Genomic DNA, 19,315 nt, shown 5'->3' with positions numbered 1-19,315 from the left:
CCTTGGAAGGAAAGCTATGACCAACGCAGACAGCATATTCAAAAGCAGAGACATTATTTTGCCAACAAAGGTCTGTCTAGTCAAGGCTATGGTTTTTCCAGTGGTCATGTATAGATGTGAGAGTTGGACTATAAAGAAAGCTGAGGACTGAAGAACTGATGCTTTTGAACTGTGGTGTTGGAGAAGACTCTTGAGAGTGCCTTGGACTGCAAGGAGATCCAACCAGTCCATCCTAAATGAGATCAGTCCTGGGTGTTCATTGCAGGGACTGATGTTGAAGCTGAAACTCTAATACTTTGGCCCACTGATGCGAAGAGCTGACTCATTTGAAAAGACCCTGATGCTGGGAAAGATTGAGGGCAGGAGGAGAAGGGGATGGCAGAGGATGAGATGGTTGGATGGCATCACCAACACAATGGACATAGGTTTGGGTGGACTCCAGGAGTTGGTGATGGACAGGGAGGCCTGGCGTGCTGCGGTTCATGGGGTAGCAAAGAGTCGGACACAACTGAGTGACTGAACTGAACTGATATCTAAGTTTTCTGAAGCCATTCAATTTCTTTCTTTTCTTTTTTTCCTTTTCCTTTTTCAGTTGTGCTGGGCTTTCATTGCAACTTCTCTAGTTGTGGTTTAGGGGCTTAGTTGCTCCACGGCATGTGGGATCTCAGTTCCCCAACCAGGGATGGAACCTGTGTCCCCTTCATTGGAAGGTGGATCCTCAGCCACTGAGCCACCAGGGAAGTTTCTGAATTTCTTTTAAACATCTGGTGTATTAGATTGTGTTTTAAAGTTAATAGTATGTGCTGACAATCTACTATTTACCTGGAATTTATTAATGAATTTAAAATTTTCTAGAAATATATCACGAAAAGTTAGATTTAGAATTTTTGAATTTTGCGTTGTGTATCACGTATCTAGGTAAAATACACAAAACTGTGACAGTATTTTTTTTTTAATTGTATAAATGGACAACTGAATTTTAGCTAAGAATAATTATATGCTGGTGAACTTTCTAATTTGTGATTATTTCTAGTATGGCCATTTAAAATTATAGTCATTGTAATTTCTGGATTGTCTACAGTTGCAAAGTCTACTTACTACTCTGCCTATTAATTTCATGAAGCTTCTAACAAATTGTTCCAACACTTTATAGTTTCCCCCTATGGAAAATGGGAATAAGTCTGTTCATAAGCATTTCTAGGAAATTTTTCATTAATATCATCTGCATCATTGGCCATATAGCATTAAACAAGGAAATCAGAGTACTGCAAAAAATTAACATTCAGTTAAACTGGAGATATTGCAATATCAATGTAAGCCCGAGAGTATTAAAAATAAAACTCTAAAGTGCTCAATGATTATTAGAAAAATTTTTCATAAATATAATCTTTGAAAACAAGAAGCCTGGTTACTGTTGATTATAATTTCAAGTGGCAGAAATATAAAGGTGTAGTTTTATTGATTTTGCTTCCTTTTTTTTTTTTTTTGAAAAGCAGAATTCTATGTAGTGTAGTGAAATGAGATGGCAAATGGTATGATCTTAGAAAATTCCAGTCTTATCAGAATATCAAAATCATGTAAAATCAAATAAAAACATCTGAAAATATCTCTTATTTTGGGATAACCTAGTTCAGTAAACTGATCTCTAACTTCTATTGGCTTGTAAATTCTTTTGATCTTTTTCCTAGGTCTAATAAATTGATAATCACTGTTATTTCAAATATGATAAGAGTGAATAAAACTCTACATTGTAAAGATCTTGAAAATGTATCACATCCAATTAGACAATTTTATGGAGACTCCTAAACTTTTCAGTTCTTTCTTGCTTTCCAGAAACTCTTACCAACTTGTTGGTGAAACATATTAAAGGCCTTAAATTTGAAACCTGGAATTTAGCTACCTTGACTTAAATCTTGGTTCAACCACTTACTATTTTAGTATCTAGTGGTAGGTCCTTTAACCTCACAGAATCATTTTTTTCATGTAGAACGATGAATAACAATACCCATCTAGTATCTGAATGAAGATAGAATGAGATTACATATCAAATTGTGATGGCTGAATAAATATCGTTCATTCTCAACTGTCCTTGAGTGCTAGCAAACCCCAGTTGATTCTGGAGACTTTTCTTATCTTTCGGGTTTTTTAAAACCTAACTACAGCATGTTTTTTGACTCTTTATACAACTTCCTTTAAAAGTAATCCACTGATGCGTTTACTAAACTATGTAGTGTTAACTTTAACAGAGTACTAACTAGTGAGCTATTTTAATGAAGAGTATTAGCATTTAAACTAATGAAAAGTTATTTCAGTACATTTTCTGATATTACTCATCTTTTTCACTAACAGATAATTACTTTTCTTCAAATGATTATTAGCACATAGAGAAAATTATATTTAATTATGGTATTGTTTGGGCTTCCCAGGGGGCACTAGTGGTAAAGAATCCGCCTGCCAACGCGGGAAACATGAGACGAGGGTTCAATCCCTGGGTGGGGAAGAATCTCTGGAGGAGGGCATGGCAACCTACTCCACTATTCTTGCCTGGAGAATCCCCATGGACAGAGGAACCTGGCGGATTACGGTTCATAGGGTCGCAGAGTCCGACAGGACTGAAGCGACCACGCAGGCACACATGATTTTGTTTAAGTGGGTTAATCTTTAACTTGAAATGAAATATATTGATAGGATAAAACGAAAGGTTTGAAACAGTGTAAGTCTAGAACCAGGCCAAGCAAGAAACGGAATTATCATAATCCACGGTCAGAAGATTGATTAGAACACCTTTGCCTTCAAGAATTAGGTTGCCTGCAGAATGAAGTTCTAGAGATTTTAACAATGGCGAGACAGCGGAGTGTGGTGTTAAACCATCTTGATAATCAGAAGGCTTAGAAGGGCTTAAAAGAACCTTCATCACAAAGAGTAATTTTTTTTTTTAACCTTCCTCGCCTCCCGCAATTAATGCCGTTTAATACACTGTCCATTATTTTTAAAGGGAAAATAGGCCACACAGCAGCTCTTAATAGTTACTGGCACGCGCCACAGACGTTTCCTTTAAAAAAAAAAAAAAAAAAAAGCGCAAATGTTTCATATGTCATTCCATCTCAAACCCCTTCTAAAACACAGGGCGCCAGAATTCTGGAAATAAAAGCAAAAATAAACAAATGGGATCTAATTAAAATTAAAAGCTTCTGCACAACAAAGGAAAACATAAGCAAAGTGAAAAGACAGCCTTCCGAATGGGAGAAAATAATAGCAAATGAAGCAACTGACAAACAACTAATCTCAAAAATATACAAGCAACTCCTGCAGCTCAATTCCAGAAAAATAAACGACCCAATCAAAAACTGGGCCAAAGAACTAAATAGACATTTCTCCAAAGAAGACATACGGATGGCTAACAAACACATGAAAAGATGCTCAACATCACTCATTATTAGAGAAATGCAAATCAAAACCACAATGAGGTACCACTTCACACCAGTCAGAATGTCTGCGATCCAAAAATCTGCAAGCAATAAATGCTGGAGAGGGTGTGGAGAAAAGGGAACCCTCCTATACTGTTGGTGGGAATGCAAACTAGTACAGCCACTATGGAGAACAGTGTGGAGATTCCTTAAAAAATTGCAAATAGAAATGCCTTATGACCCAGCAATCCCACTGTTGGGCATACACACAGAGGAAACCAGAATTGAAAGAGACACATGTACCCCAGTGTTCATTGCAGCACTGTTTATAATAGCCAGGACATGGAAACAACCTAGATGTCCATCAGTAGATGAATGGATAAGAAAGCTGTGGTACATATACACAATGGAGTATTACTCAGCCATTAAAAAGAATACATTTGAATCAGTTCTGATGAGATGGATGAAACTGGAGCTGATTATACAGAGTGAAGTGAGCCAGAAAGAAAAACACCAATACAGTATACTAACACATATATATGGAATTTAGGAAGATGGCAATGATGACCCTGTATGCAGGACAGCAAAAAAGACACAGATGTGTATAGCGGACTTTTGGACTCAGAGGGAGAGGGAGAGGGTGAGATGATTTGGGAGAATGGCATTGAAACATGTATAATATCATGTAAGAATCGAAATGCCAGTCTATGTCTGATGCAGGATATGACACGCTTGGGGCTGACGCGTGGGGATGACCCAGAGAGATGTTGTGGGGAGGAGGGTGGGAGGGGGGTTCATGTTTGGGAACGCATGTACACCTGTGGTGGATTCATGTCAATCTATGCCAAAACCAATACAGAATTGTAAAGTAAAAAATTAAAAATAAATAAATTAATTAATTAAAAATTAAAAAAATAAAACACGGGGCGCTTTCGCCCTTCACGAAAGGCAGGACTTCGAGGCAGAAGAATCATTATGGTTACTCTACATCCTCTTGAAAATCAGCAGTTTCAGTGCTGAAAACAGAGAAGCGACTGGCTGTTTCTAATTTCAAACCAAGCGATTTCCAAAAGCGATCCGAGACAATTTTCAATGTTTTTAATTAGGCAGTGGCTCATTTTTACAATTCACTTCACCAGAGGCCTTCACCTCCCAGCCACCCACGAAGCCCCGAGACCCTCTCTGCGGCCACGACTGGCTCCGCGCAGCCTAAAAAGGGCCCCGCGCGCTTCTCTGGGCTGCGGCTCGCACAGCTTCGCCCCTCTCCTCTGCCGCCACAGCTAGAGCGGTCAGCCAATGGCCGCCTTCCCTTGTACGCAAGAAAGAGAATCCTGTAGCAACAGAAACCAATGGGAGGTCGGGGGCGGGCATATCATTGGCTGCGCGCGCCCCGCGGTGCAGTCTGGGCCTCCGCCTCCGTTTCCCTGGAGCCGAGGTCGCCGCGCCGCGGCCGCCCCCGGCCGGCTGTCTCCGCCCCTGCTCCGGCGCTGTGTTCAAACCTCCCGCACCCCGGCCCCCTCCGCGCCCGCCCCGAAGCTGCGCCCGCCCCGCAGCTTCCCCCCCTACCCCCCGCAGCCGAGTCAGGCGCCCCCACCCCCTCTTTAGCCGACAGACGCTGAGGCCCCGCGGAGAGAAGGCAAGGCGGCGGGCGCCGAGTCGGCGCTGAGGAGGGGCCGCCGCGGGCTGGAGGTGGGCTTTGGGGTGGGCGTGGAGACAAGGGGGGAGTTGGGGCTGCGGGGCGAGGCCGGGCTTTAGGGGCGCTGGCGAGGTGGCTCTCGTGGACAGGGACGTGCGAGTGGACTTTTCAAAGGATTAGGGATGGAGGAGGACTTGGGGGCGAGGGGAGGAGAAAGTCCCTAGGAAAGTAAATCTCGAGCCCGGCACTAGGAGGGTCCCGGGAAGAGGGGAATTTGAGGGGAGCGAGTTGGGGGAAAAGGTTGATTTGGTGATCGGGAAGAGAAGGAAGGGAACGTATTGCAGGAATACTTAGAGAAAGGAGTTCAGAGTTATTAGAAAACCCCAGAGGCCTCTAGACTGAAGATGGGAAAGGAGGACCAGAGTCAAGAAGGGGAAAGAGGCTGTGAGGCTTTGGGTAGCTCTGGGATGACAAATGATGAGAAATGAAGACTGGTTAGCGTGGAGAGGATCTTTGGTGCAGGCTGTGAAATTTTTATGAATCCTTCAGAGATGGGATGAGAGGAGGAACGAGTTGGCCCCCCAAAATGCCTTTTTGGCGTAGATGAGTTGCAGTAGGTGCTCAGACACTTGGTGTTTTAAGTTGGCAGGACCACGGGATAGTGTGTAACAATGGTGAAGAACACGGGTCCAGTTCACCTGAGCTTCATCTCCTCTCTTTGACTCACCTGGGCTTAACCCTCTCTCATCTCACCTGAACGTAAATCCCTCTCATGCACTTTGCTGCCTTGGATAATCTACAAACATCAATTAGTAACAGATTCCTAGCTGGGAACAAATGACTAGCATCATATTTTCCCATTTCAGAATGGGAATGGTATAGATATCGTGAAGATTAAATTTACTGAGACTGTACACATCTATACCTACATAAGTGAAAAAAGAATTGGGTATTAAATAGTCTGTCCTGAGTGGTGATTTTCAGTCGTGGAGCACTCCCCTGAAAGTCTGAAGAAAGTTTTGGCTCCTGTCTCTACAAAAGTACATTTGGGCACCTACATGTTTATGATGGTCCTTTATTTGAGGTTAAGAGTTTGGATTAGGTATCTGTTTGGGATCAAAGTCATCATTTAAATGATTTTTGTTGTTGTTGAAGGGGCTTCATGCAATTTGGAAAACAGTAAAACAGAAAAGGATACAGTTCTGGAGATTTCTTTACTTTTTTTCTCACTTTAGTGTGGTTATTATTTTAATCTTTTTCAGTTGTAGTTTTACATATTACTGTTCTAAATATTTCACTTTAGGATTTTGCTGAATGTTGACTTGCATGTTTATTCAAAACATAAGAGGAAATAATTTGTTTTGATTCTCTTAGGTTGACAGAGTGTCATTTTAGATGTCAAAAACTAACTGTAACTTCAGAAAAGTGATTTTTCTTTTGTCAGAGTTGCATCTCTTCTGTTAAACGATCATGGAACCATAATTCTGTATGACACAGTAGAGGACTGTTAGGATAAACATGCTAAACTCTCTCCTGGTTCTTCTCCTGCCTGTCATTCCTCATCTCCTGTATGGAATCCTCCTTTATCCACCACTTAATTATTGTGTTTCCTCATAATTCAGTCTTCTGCCTTCTGTTCACTCTGTGTTCTTTTCTTGGCTGAGTTCATTCTCAGGCTTTTGATAGTCTTCGCTTCCACCTTCCATGTTTTTGTCAATATACAATGCATTTTTTAAAAAATCTCTTTCCTGGAACACTTGAGGTAGCTACAAATTTATATAATTGATTTTTTTGTATTTCCACATAGATTTCCCATAGGCATCCTCAACTCACTGTGTCTGATATCGAGCTCATCAGGTTTCCTCGCCAAATCTGTACTGTTGAATGGTACCATATTCACCCAATTTTTCAAGGGTTTATTTAGGTTCATTCTCCTACTCCATATATAATTGGCCACAATGTCCAGTTTATTTTACTTGATAAACATGGCTAAATCAATTCTGCATTCTGTATTTCTAAGTTACCGAACCTTAGTTCAAACTTCTACGATTTGTCACTTGATCTCAAGGCCAGTTGTTATTATTCCTTAAGCTTTATTGCTCTCAAGTTCTTGGGTTGAGGATGGATCATTGTATTTTTGAATCATTGTCAGATCTTTGTCGGAGTGGTTATTTCAATCTTATTGAAGATCCTTTGCTTTCAGTGAACTTAGTATAGCGTAAAAATCCTTCTTGTAATGGTCTCTTACACTTAACTCTGTCTCACTTATTATTATCAATACTTTATCACTACCTCCAGTCAATACAGTCATTTTAAACCAGCATTGTCCAATAGAAATACAATGTCAACTCTATATGTAATTTTCAGGATCCGCACAAGAAATTACATACAGGTGAAATTAATTTTAATAATATGTTTTATTTAACCCAAGATATCCAAAATGCTGTTTCAATACATATTGAATATTAAGATTATTAAAGAGGTATTTTATGTTCTTTTCATGTACTGTTTTCAAAATCCCATGTATATTTTTTACTTAACAGCCTCTTTCTGTTCTAACTAGCTGTATTTCAGGTTCTCAGGACTCATTTTTGTGTCTCCAACTTTATCCATAGTCCAGTGCCTGATGGTAGGTATTCAGTAAATGCCAAATGAATGAATATTCTGTGTTTTCATTTCACTGACTGAAGTTTGGGAATACAGACTGTAATTCAGATGCTTTAGTTTGACCCATGTTTCAGTGTGTTATTTAAAAGAAGTTGATTATACCTTAAATCTTAAGTCTAACCTTTACTGTGATCTGAACTAGAGTCTAGGAAATTATACTTAAAATCTAAACATAGTTTGATTTTTAAGCAAAATTCGGTGTTGTGTAAATATATGTAGAATAAGGAACCACTTAGCAACATCCTAGAATGTCGAGAAGTAGAGGAATGGAAACACTTTACTTGTTTCTAATCATTTCTCCCTTATAGGAGAGAAAGAGTTATAGCTTTAATGCAGCAATGTTGTTTTTACCTTAATCTCATCTTCAGTTATTTGTGGTTTTGGTGGGAGAGAGGGTAGATATTGCTCATATCTTTCTCTCCTGGTTTATTTTTATTTCACTCATCTAGTTGGCTATTATGTGAATTCATGTTGGCAGCAGAGGTAGCCAGGTAGCAATGTTTTATGCAAAGAAGTTGAACACAGGGAAATAACAGGAAATTAACAGTTCTTTGATTTTACATAGGTTTTTTTTTTTTTCCTTAAAATGAATTTTTCTTAAAATCACGTGGATGAGATGCTTATTATAGTATTCAGTATACAGTGGACTCTACAGCTTTGGTTTACTTTCTGATTCATTTGAAACTGGATTTGTATATCATTTATAGGAGGCAGTTCTGTTACTGCAGAAGCTTGTACTAATCCTTTTTCTGACTTGTGACGTATACTACTTGGGACTTTTTAAAGATGAGTTGGAAAACGATAAGTGCTAAACTTGATGGCTTTCTAGCATTGCAACAGTAGCACTCCTGGCCACTTTTGGAAGATAAACAATTCTTAGAAATTGAAATTGGACAAGATTTATAGTTTTTGTTTTCATCTGGTTACCCTTGTACAATTAAGAGAAACAGATGAACAACTGTTAACTGACTCATTCTATGTCACAAAAAAATTAGTTTAAATTAGCTGGAGAGCTGTACGTGAAGTATAAATCTTCAGTGTTCTCTGTTGATAATTTTTTAAGAAAAAAAATTTTATTCACTTAATGTGACTAGTTTATATTAGTCTAATAGAAATGTTTGTAACTGCAGGTGAAATTTATTTTGTCTGAAACCCTATAGGTTATTTCCATCATTTAAAATTAACCCAGTAAGAATATTCCAACTTTATGATGGGAATGGCTCAGTGCAAAACTTTTGACTTGTTCATTTTCTCCCTTCTTAGACACTTTAGAGATTTATGTAAGTCTTACACAATTAGTTGAATGTGGGACGATTTAATTATTTCCTTTAAAATAGAAAGGTACATTTTATTGAATGAAACTACTAATATTCAAAATAGCATTATAGATTAATCATTCATTTCACAAAAAGATTAATACATGGTATTGTGATTATTCTGGTGAACTAAACAGAGAAGATTTCTGTTCCCATGGGTCTTATATTTAACAGGAAGAGACAAATGTGAGATTATTCCCAATAGTAACGAAGTCTGTGAAGAAAATAAAGCAGAGTAATCTCACCCTTGTGAAGATCTAAGGGAGGGTCCTAGGTAAAAGGTGCAGCGGATCTCTGAGTTGGTGACACGTTTAGCACATTAGAAGCACAAAAGAATGCCACTGTGGCTGCAGAAGATGAGGGGAAGAGATAAGGCATGAGGTAAGGATGGAGAAGTAGGCAGGAGGGCCAGATCTTACAGGAGTTTGCGGGTCTGGCTAAGGAATCTGATGACTATTGGAAGCCATTGAAAGGTATTTAGAAGGTCTGGTTGATGCTGTCTGATCTCTGTCAGGTAGCTTTCTGGAACTGGGGCAGCAAGAATGAAAGCAGGATATCAGTTAGGAGGCTATTGCAGAGAAGATGGTGGTTTGGCCCAGGGCAATAGCAGTGGGGATGATAAGGAATCATCCAATTTGGAATATATTTTGGAGATAAACCAGCCTGGTTTTACAGATGGTTTGGTTGTGGGATGAAAGATTAAGAAGAAATCCAGGATGATCCTTCGATTTGTGACATGGATAATTTAGTAGATGGAAATGCCATTTAATGAGGTCAGAAAAATAGGAAAAAGTTGGTGGGAGTAGAAAGTGAACAGATCATGATTTTGTATTGGCATGTTTAGATACCCAGCTGGAGTTGTCAAACAGGAAGGAGAATATATGAGTCTGGAAGGCAGGGCAAGTGAGGTCTAGATGAGATCACCTAAGAGGAGAGTGTAGATAAAAGAGGGCCTAAAACATGGTGCCTTGTGTATTCCAGCCTTTAGAGATCAGAAAGAGGAGACAGATTCACCAGAGAAGAGGAAGAGATGGCCAGTGAGGCAGTGAGAAAACCAGGAAAGAGGAGGCTAAGGAAGTTAGAAAGAGGGTGTTGTAGGAAGGAGGGAATGGTTAGTCTTTTCAACTGCTCTGTGAAGTCAAGGGCAAATAGGACAGAAAATCGATTTTTGGATTTCACCAGGGTGAACGTCATTGTTTGTTTTGATGAAAGCTATTTCAGGGGAATGGTCAAGATGAAAACCTGACTAGTGCGAATTTAGAAAGACGTTGGGAAGGAAGTAGAGGTTCTAGGTTATCATATAATATAGTATAATATTCTAGTATAGATTGGGCTTCCGCGGTGGCTCAGTTGGTGAAGAATCTGCCTGCAATGCTGGCGACGTGGCTTCGATCCCTGGGTTGGGAAGACTATTTTAGTATAGATAGAATAGTCTTCTTTTATTGGAAGATTGGCGTGGAGAAATTGGGTTGTAGATGCAATAGGGACCCAGAGCCAAGCAATGGCTTTATTAGAGCCTCTGTTAGTAGGAATGATCCAGTAAAGAGGGCTGAATTGCAGGTACAGTCCTTGAGATGGAGAGCAGGAGTGGGAAAGAAGGCGGGTGAGTTTAGCTCTTAAAAGGAGCAGCAGTGCTTCTTCAGTTTTAGCAGGAGAGTGCCACAGAACCGTGTAGTTGCAGATGGAGGCGCCTTTAAAAATAAGGTAGTTCTCACCTGATTGTTGCTATTGAAATAGTGAATAGGTCCCTCAACTAAGAGAAAACTTACAGTCCATTTCAGATTTTACTAATTTAACTCTGTGACCTTAGGTAAAATGCCATCTTGGGTAAATCTCTCTGTTTTTCTGGGTCTTAGTTTCCTTAATCTATGCATAGAAAGGACCATTTCTCAGGGTTCCTTCTAGTGCTAAATTGTTACGCAGTCTTGTTTAGTAGTAATTCAAGGGTTTTTATTTGCTTGTACTTTGTAGCAAAGTTATTAGTTATTATTCTAATAGTTGCATTATCATGTCTGTATCCATTTATTGCCTTTCATCTTTTTGGTCTAATACTTTGTGTATGTTCTTTAACTTGTTTTGTTTTCCTGTTTGCTTGTTTGAACTGTTCTTTCTGGCAGTAGTGTTAGCCAGGCAACTGTGTTTTTACAAGGACTAAGACCTAACTTTATAAAAGAAAATTTTTCAGGAGTGTCTAAATTTCTATTCTCTAGGAACGCTTAGATCTTTGGATTGCAGTACATTCTAAGGAGGGCTTGTTTGTTGTCATGAAGAATTGTAACATAATATGGGATACATATTTTAAAAATAGCCTACCTTTTTTTGGAATAGATGCTAAGTAATCAGAAGTTTGGCAAAGGCAAGAAAAATATTGTCTAGTGTTCCAGGGACTATTCTTTTTTTTTTTTTTAATTTTATATTGGAGTATAGTTAATTTACAATGTTGTGTTAGTTTCATGTGTACAGTAAAGAGAATCAGTTATACATATACACATATCTATCCTTTTTCAGACTATAGAGTTCCCTGTACTGTATACTAGGTCCTTGTTGATTATCTGTTTTTTATATAGTAATGTGTATATGTTAATCCCAAACTCCTAATTTATTCCTGACCCAGTGTTTCCCCTTTGGTAAATGTAAATTTGTTTTTGAAGTCTGTAAGTCTGTTTCTGTTTCATAAATAAGTTCATTTGTATCATTTTTCTTTGAGATTCCACCTGTAAGTGACATCATATGGTACTTGTTTTTCTCTGTCTGGCTTACTTCACTTAATATGATAAATCTCTAGGGCCATCCATGGCATCCACTGCAGATGGCGTTACTTCACTCTTTGAATAATATTCCATTCTATGTATGTACCTTATCTTCTTTATCTGTTGTTCTGTCAGTGGACATTTAGATTGCTTCCACATCTGGGCTATTGTAAATAGTGCTGCAGTGAACACTGCGGTGCATGTATCTTTTCAAATTATAGTTTTCTCTGGATATATAACCTGAGGCTGACTTTATCACTTTAAAAAATGTTTTCCTATAGTTAACATGTAATATTTTTAGGGAATATATAAAGGATACATAGAATAATTTATTGTGATTTTTTTTCTTAATTGGCCATCATTTGATGGAAGAGCCAGACCCTATCTTAAAGGAACTCCTAGTGTGTTTTGCTCATCTTTTTTCCTCATTGTCTTTAAATGGCATCTGTAGCCATTAGTAATTTAGTAATTTGTGTTGACTGAATTGAATAGATGTATGAATTGAATAGTAGTTTCATAAACTTTGGAAAAGTGATTGCTTGTATCAAGTTCTCTTAAAGCTTTGAGAATTATTATTTGGAATAATTAGCCTAAAGATGACTCATCCTGTGGCTGATTCATGTTGATGTATAGCAGACACCAACACAACATTGTAAAGCAATTATCCTCTAATTAAAAATAAATTTAAAAGAAAGAAATAACCATTTACTTAAAGCAAACAGTTAAATTTGCTGTTAAAGATGTAGATCTGACCATACATATTTTTCTTCTAGTTGGAGACAACATTAAAATCATATTAAGGATAAAAGAGAATAAACCTTTAACATTGAAAGGATGATAGAGTACCCTCAGTGGATGAGAGATTATTAATACAACACATTTCTGAAACAGGAAAGGGAAATGATGCATGGAACAGATTAGAACAGAGAGAACTATGTCACAAGATACTCAAGAGGGAAAGAAGTATTCTGATGTATCCTGCAGATTCTCAGAGAATCTTAGGATTTAAAAAGAAAGGAAAAATTAAAAATGGGAAGAAAGAGTAATTGAAAAACTATGAATGGAATAGTTGTGTCTCAAGCCTGTGCACATCAACAGTGTGATTCTCTCTGCCTTCACCCCTTCCTCTCTTTCCCATTAAAAAATACGGACGTAATTTCTTCTGGAAATGATAACACTTAAAAAGTAGAGTTGCCGTGTCGGACATTTGTGTTTGGAGATAATCCCTCCTCTTTGCTAACTTTCAGTAAGTCCCCCATATAGTGCTGATTTCTCTGCTGTTCATCCTGAAGCAACATGTGCTTGTCAGGAGGCCATGCTCACGTGCAGTTTTGTTCATTTTTCTTTCCTATGGGTGACCAAAAATTCACAGAAATAAAATCAGCAGTATTTAAGAAGCCTAGGCTAAACAAAGTGAAAAACTGTAGCTATGTGAAAAGTAATTTCTGCATCAGAAGAGATCTTAAACAAAATGTCTATTTAGAGTGTTCTCAGGGGAAGAAAAAAAAGTATTGCCTCATTAAAGCAAGAATAGAATAATTGTTTTAAAAAATCAAAACAAAGAGTTCTTAGAAAATAAGGTTTTTGCACAAATTCAAAAATCCTGGATGGTTTTGAAGATAAATTGAGTAAATGTCTTTGAAAATAGAACAAAAAGACAAAGAGAGAAAGTCTGTTATTTAACCAGTAGAAGTTTAAAAAAGAGTAAAGGGAAAGTCAGTTATCAAAAATGTAACCTAAGCACAATAAGGAAGAGGGAAGCAAAGGGCAACACAATGAATGAAAAAAAAAAACAACCTCACACCTATGTGTACATCTTTGTGACATTTCAGTATAGCTAGAGGAAAGGTCCTAAAGGCAACTAAGGAGTTTTGTTTTCTTTAAAGATTACCTATAAAGAATGAGAATCAAGTGGACATAACTAGAGTGTAAGCTTCGTAAGGCAGAGATTTTTTGTTGTTATTTTTTTTTCATTACTATTGCATAATGAGAGCACAAGAAACATATGTTGAATAAAAGAATGACTGTCACATCCCATAAGCGGCTCTGAGGTTTTAAAGACAGTGGAGCGGAGTCTCCAAAGTTCTGAGAGAGAATGACTTAGAATTTGGAACCTAGAAAAATAATCAAGTATGAGGCAAAATAAAGACATTCTCAGGCATACAAAGACTCAGAGCTTTCACTTAAGATAACCCTTCCCGAAGAAGTTGCGTGAGAATATGGAGCAGTGAAACACAATGAAAACGGATAAAAATAACATGGACTACTAGAAAAGGTAGATTAACACAGAAGTACAATAAAAATAATTCCAGAATGACAGTAGTACAGCAAGTAGAAAGTAATTAAATTAGAATAGGAAATTACTCCAAGAAAAAAATGTCCTAAGAATAACAGAGTTCAGGCTACAGATAGAATGACTAAGAAACTGATAGATGTCAGTGACATGGTAAGCAGGATGTTTTTTTCTCTCAAGAAAAAAGGACAAAGTCTAAACAAAAAACTGCATAACCAACGTGTAGTTGCATGTTGCAGCCATTTAAAAATGAGATGTGAGTTAAATCCTTATCTTTCATAGTCTAAAATTACTAATTGAAGAAATAGTATAAGCATACTACTATATATAAAACAGTTAACCAACAAGGAACTGCTATAAAGCACAGGAAACTATACTCAATATTTTGTAATGACCTGTAAGGGAAAAGAATCTGAAATTGAATATATATATGTGTATATATATGTATGTATATATAATTACTGTGTTGTACACCTGAAACTTCCCAGATAGAGTTAGTGGTAAAGAACTCTTGCCAGTGCAGGAGACTTAAGAGACTCAGATTCGTTCCCTGGGTCGGAAAGAACCCCTAAAGGGGGCATGGCACCCCACTCCAGTGTTCTTGCCTGGAGAATCCATGGACAGAGGAGCCTGGCTGGCTGCAGTCCATAGGGTCGCAAAGAGTCGGACACGACTGAAGCAACTTAGCATGCACGTACACACACTGAAACTAACACAATATTTTAAATCAACTGTATTTCAGTAATAAAAAGAAATAGTAAAAGCAAAAAAGTATAGGCCATTAAAATGGTTGTCCCAGGGAACAAGACTTGGATAATGGGGCAATGGATATTTCCTTATTTTTTTTTTTTTTTAAGATGCATATATTGGGGGCAGGAGGTGGGTAGGGAGAGAGCTAGTGTTGGTACATAGGAGATGAATGACAGGTAATGTTTTTGTGGATTCTTACCCTTTGCAAGAAGAGTTAGATGGATTCCTGACTTAGAGGGGATAGGTCATAGGGAACTACTTCTGCTATATGCATATAAACAGAAATAATCCTCAGCCGTATCATATAGTTAACTTTTAATTATGCTATTAAAATTAAAACTGAAAGTCTGACAGGGAATGTTAATCAGAATTTACTGAGCATCTTGTATGTTTGTATTATAAATAATTGATATTTAGCAAGTGCTTACTGTGGGATAGTTAATTATTTCATTTAGTTGTCACAGCAATTTTCTAAGGAAGATACCATTATTATTTCCATTTTACTGATGAGAAAATTGAGATTTAGATGTGGATTGAGATTTGCACAGTTGATAAGTTATGGATCCACTTAATTGCCTTAATTCATTATCCTTTTTTCTCAGACAATTTTTTACATGTGTAAATATTTTCTTTCATGATTTGCAAAGTGAAAGATTCAGACTGATTTATATATTTCTAATATTAGTCCTTGGCTTTGCTGATTTCAGCTCAAACAGCGTTCTAAGTTAGTTTGCTTGATTTTTTAAAAATCTTTTTTTTTTTTTAACTGCATTGTTTTCCTCTCTTTATTTTCCACTGCTGGTCACTAGTACATGGAAATACAGTTGATTTTCATAAGTTCATCTTTCCTTCATGAACCATTTATTTATTTATTAAAAAATTCTTTTTTTTACTAAGGGAAATTTCAAACAAATACAAAAGGAGTGATATTAGAGTAATGAAGCTGCAGGTGTCCACAGTTTTTACATTGTTTTACTAACTTATGGCCAGTCTTATTTAATATATACTTTTACCTCCTTCCCCGTGGATTATTTTGAAGTAAACTCCAGGCATTATTTAATTTTATCTATAAATATCTCAACATCTACCTTGAACTATAAGGACTCTTTTAAAAAAAATAACCATAATATCATGATCTTACCTAAAGCAATAGCAGTTCCTTAATGTCATTAAATATCTAGTCAGTGTTTTAATTTCCTCAGTTTTATAATTTTCTTTTGCATAATTTGTTTGAATTAGGATTGAAACAAGACTCATAGATGGCAGTTGTTTGTTCTCCTGAGGCCTTTAAAATATATAGATACCGTTCCCTATCTCTTCCTTTTCTGCTTGCAGTTTATGTTAAAGAAGCCAGTTGGTCCTACAGAATTTGCCACAGAGTAGATTTTGCTAATTGCTTCCTTGTACCTCTGTCCTCTGAATTTTCTATAAATTGTCATTTCAGTTTAGAAGTTTGATCAAAATCAGATTTTATTTTTCTTGTAGAAGGAATCTGTTAGCTCAGTGGAATAGTTGCATCTCCTCTGGAGGCACACTGTGTCTGATTATTTTCTGTGGTGTTAGCCATTAGTGAGCATGATCTAGTTTCATTATTGCATTAGTAACCACAAAATGACAATGTTCTAATTCTGTCATTCGAATATTCCCCTTTTTAATTTATTAGCTAGAATAATTCTGTAAAGAAATTCTTCCTCTAATCTACTATTTTGTTGTTCTAAGATACAGCTTGTAACAGTGTAGACAGGATACATGTTGGATTTTTTCCTCTTCATGTATCAACTTTCAGATGAATGAGTTGGTTCCTTAGTATCTTTCAGAGGTAACTCATTAGTTTTTTAAAATAACATATATGACCTCATGAATTTAAACAGGTTCTATGTGTTTTAATCCTTTGCTGATACAGTTCTTACTGCAGATGAAGTTGTCCCATCGTTGACTGGTCAGAGCTTCCTGGAGCACTGTCCTGAACCCTTCTGACACTCTATCAGGAGTGTTTCATAGCTTTCTTGCTCTCTAGTATGACCACATTTCTAGATTGTAGAATAATACCAGCAATGCGATTATTGAAAATTGTTTTTAGAAAAATTTTGAACCTCTTTTGTCAGTAGAATCATCTCCCTAGGGATTGTGTTCTTTAAAGTTGTTAGTACTGGTTAATCTGTGTGGCTTTGCCACCAACCATATATATGAAAGTGAAAGTGTTAGTTGCTCATTGAAAGTTGCTTTGTTGGGTCTGACTCTTTGCGACCCCATGGACTGTAGCCCGCCAGGCTCCTCTGTCCATAGGATCCTCCAGTCAAGAATCCTGGAGTGGGTTGCCATTTCCTTCTCCAGGGCATCTTGCCCACTGAGGGATTGAACACGAGTCTCCTGTATTGCAGTTGGATTCTTTACTGTCTGAGCCACCTACAGTTAGATTTTCTTTTGATTCATAGGAAATGCTTTTTAAAAACCTAATTTCCAAAAAGTATGATTTCCAGCATTGAGTCTACAGAAGTTAAGGTAAAGAAGTCTAACTCCTATCCCTGTCCCTCAGCTCAGCTTCTTACCTTCTCGGCAGCTGTATCGTCCAGTCAGCTAACCACCAGTGCATTTGGCTTTTAACAGTTAATTAAAGTTCAACATAATTAAAAATTAGTTCCTCATTCACACCTACCACATTTCAGTGTTCAGTAGCTGCATGTGGCTAGCTATCATACTGAACTGATTTTAAAACATTTCTGTATTCTAAAATTGAAGTATGGTTGATTTACAGTGCTGTGTTAATTACTGCTGTACAGCAAAGTGACTCCATTATACATATACGTACCTTGGTTTCTTTTTTGTTTTTTAATACATACCTTCTTTTCCATTATGGTTTATCATATGATACTGAATGTAGTTCTTTGTGCTGTGCAGCATCCATTCTATATATAAAATCTTACATCTGCTAACCCCAACCTCCTACTCTATTCTTCTCCCTGCTCTTTCCCCCTTGGCAACCACCAGTCTTTTCTCTAATAACATTTCCACCGTTGCTCACAGTTCCCTTGGATACTCCTGCCCTGGAGAACCCATTGTGTTTTCATGAAGTGTATAGTTTATCCCTCTACTTTTTAAAAATATGCAAGTTACAGATATGAACCCTCCTTCAATAAGTGGTAGCATACTATGCATGCCTTTCTCCCTCTTCCTTTTCTTAGTGTCTCTTGGTGATCACTGCAGACTGCAGAGATTATGCAGAAGTAGTCCTCATTGCTTTAAGAGCTTGGTGGCACAGTACTTCGCTCTGTGGAGGTGTCCAGTGTGGGTAGCCAGTTCCCTGTTGATGGTCATTTGGATGGATGTGGTCCTTTCCCACTGCACAGTGCCACAGTGAACGGCAGTAATGCTGCCTTGAGTATGTCTCTTTCATTTATTACCAGGCCCAGTATTCTTTTAACACTAATGTCCTCAGTGGACTTTGTTTCTTCTAAATATTAAGAAGAGTTGTTCTGATTATAAAAGTAATCTGGTTTCATTTTACTAGAAAATTAAACTCTGTTAAACAGACAGATAAACTTATCTAAAATCCATGTTGCCCAGACAGAAATAATTTTTGTGTACGTGTATACCTTGGTTTTTGCAGGTGTTTTTTTTTTTTTTTTTCCAGTTCCTGAGTTCTGTTAAAAAGAGTACTCAGCATTTTTCAATGACTCTAGTGGAGATCATATTGTATACAACACTTTGAATTTTTCCTCTACCATAATAGTATAAGCATCTTCCTTGTTAAAGTTTTTGTAAACATTTTTGACATCTGCATAATATTATGCTGTATTGATTTTTTCAATACTTTTTTTAATTTCTTATTTTGCAATGGTTAGACATTTAGGTACTTTTTTTTTGTTTTTAATTGTGCCACAGTCAATATTTGTGCCTAACTTTCCTCCTGTTTTTAGGGTAATTTTCTTGGTGTCCAGGAGTAGAATTATTGGATCAAAGGTTAAAAGCATAATTAAAGTTTTAACCTGTTTTGCCAGCTTTTTTTCCCCAGTCTTGTCTTGATAGTCATTTTGGAAGCATTTAGTGTTATTTTGAGGAATCTTTGGAAATTTGTTAGATTTAAAAATGATGCGTGAAGTTGAATATTTTTTGTGCCTATTTTTGTATTGCCTGCTGTGGGTCTTAAACATGTCTTTGCCCATTTATCTTCTGACCTACTATCTCTATTGTGGTGTGATACGAGGCATTTATTGATTGTTAAGGATGGTCATGATTTTTCTGTCATGTTGTAAATATTTTTCTTCAAGTGCCTTAATTTGATTAATTTTTCTCATGATTCAGTTTTACATTTTTATGCAGTCGGTCTTAGATATTTTTCTTATTTTTGTTAACAGCCTTGTTCCTTACCACCTTTCCCCTCACCCCCACCACCAAAACCAAACACTGGTGACTTTATTATTCACCTAGCATTTGTGTTTGTTATAAATCTTAAGATTCAAGGGAGTCAGATTCAGTTAACATTTATTCAGAAGCAA

At 37.2% G+C, this 19,315-nt stretch overlaps 1 protein-coding gene across 1 annotated transcript in view; it reads left to right on the top strand.

The window, feature by feature from the left end:
• The first annotated feature begins 5,030 nt into the window (after positions 1–5,030).
• The window catches only part of LCA5 (lebercilin LCA5), a 52,133-nt gene continuing 37,848 nt past the window's right edge, over positions 5,031–19,315 (top strand). Inside the window, exon 1 of the mRNA XM_040239076.1 lies at positions 5,031–5,096. The gene's annotated coding sequence lies outside the window, so the exon portion shown is untranslated. The remainder of the gene's footprint in view (positions 5,097–19,315) is intronic.

Source organism: Oryx dammah, unplaced genomic scaffold (assembly GCF_014754425.2).
Source record: "Oryx dammah isolate SB20612 unplaced genomic scaffold, SCBI_Odam_1.1 HiC_scaffold_4, whole genome shotgun sequence".
NCBI classification, from domain to species: Eukaryota; Metazoa; Chordata; class Mammalia; order Artiodactyla; family Bovidae; genus Oryx; species Oryx dammah.
Note: the sequence above shows the minus strand (reverse complement) of the source record. Positions and strands in the feature narration are given on the sequence as shown.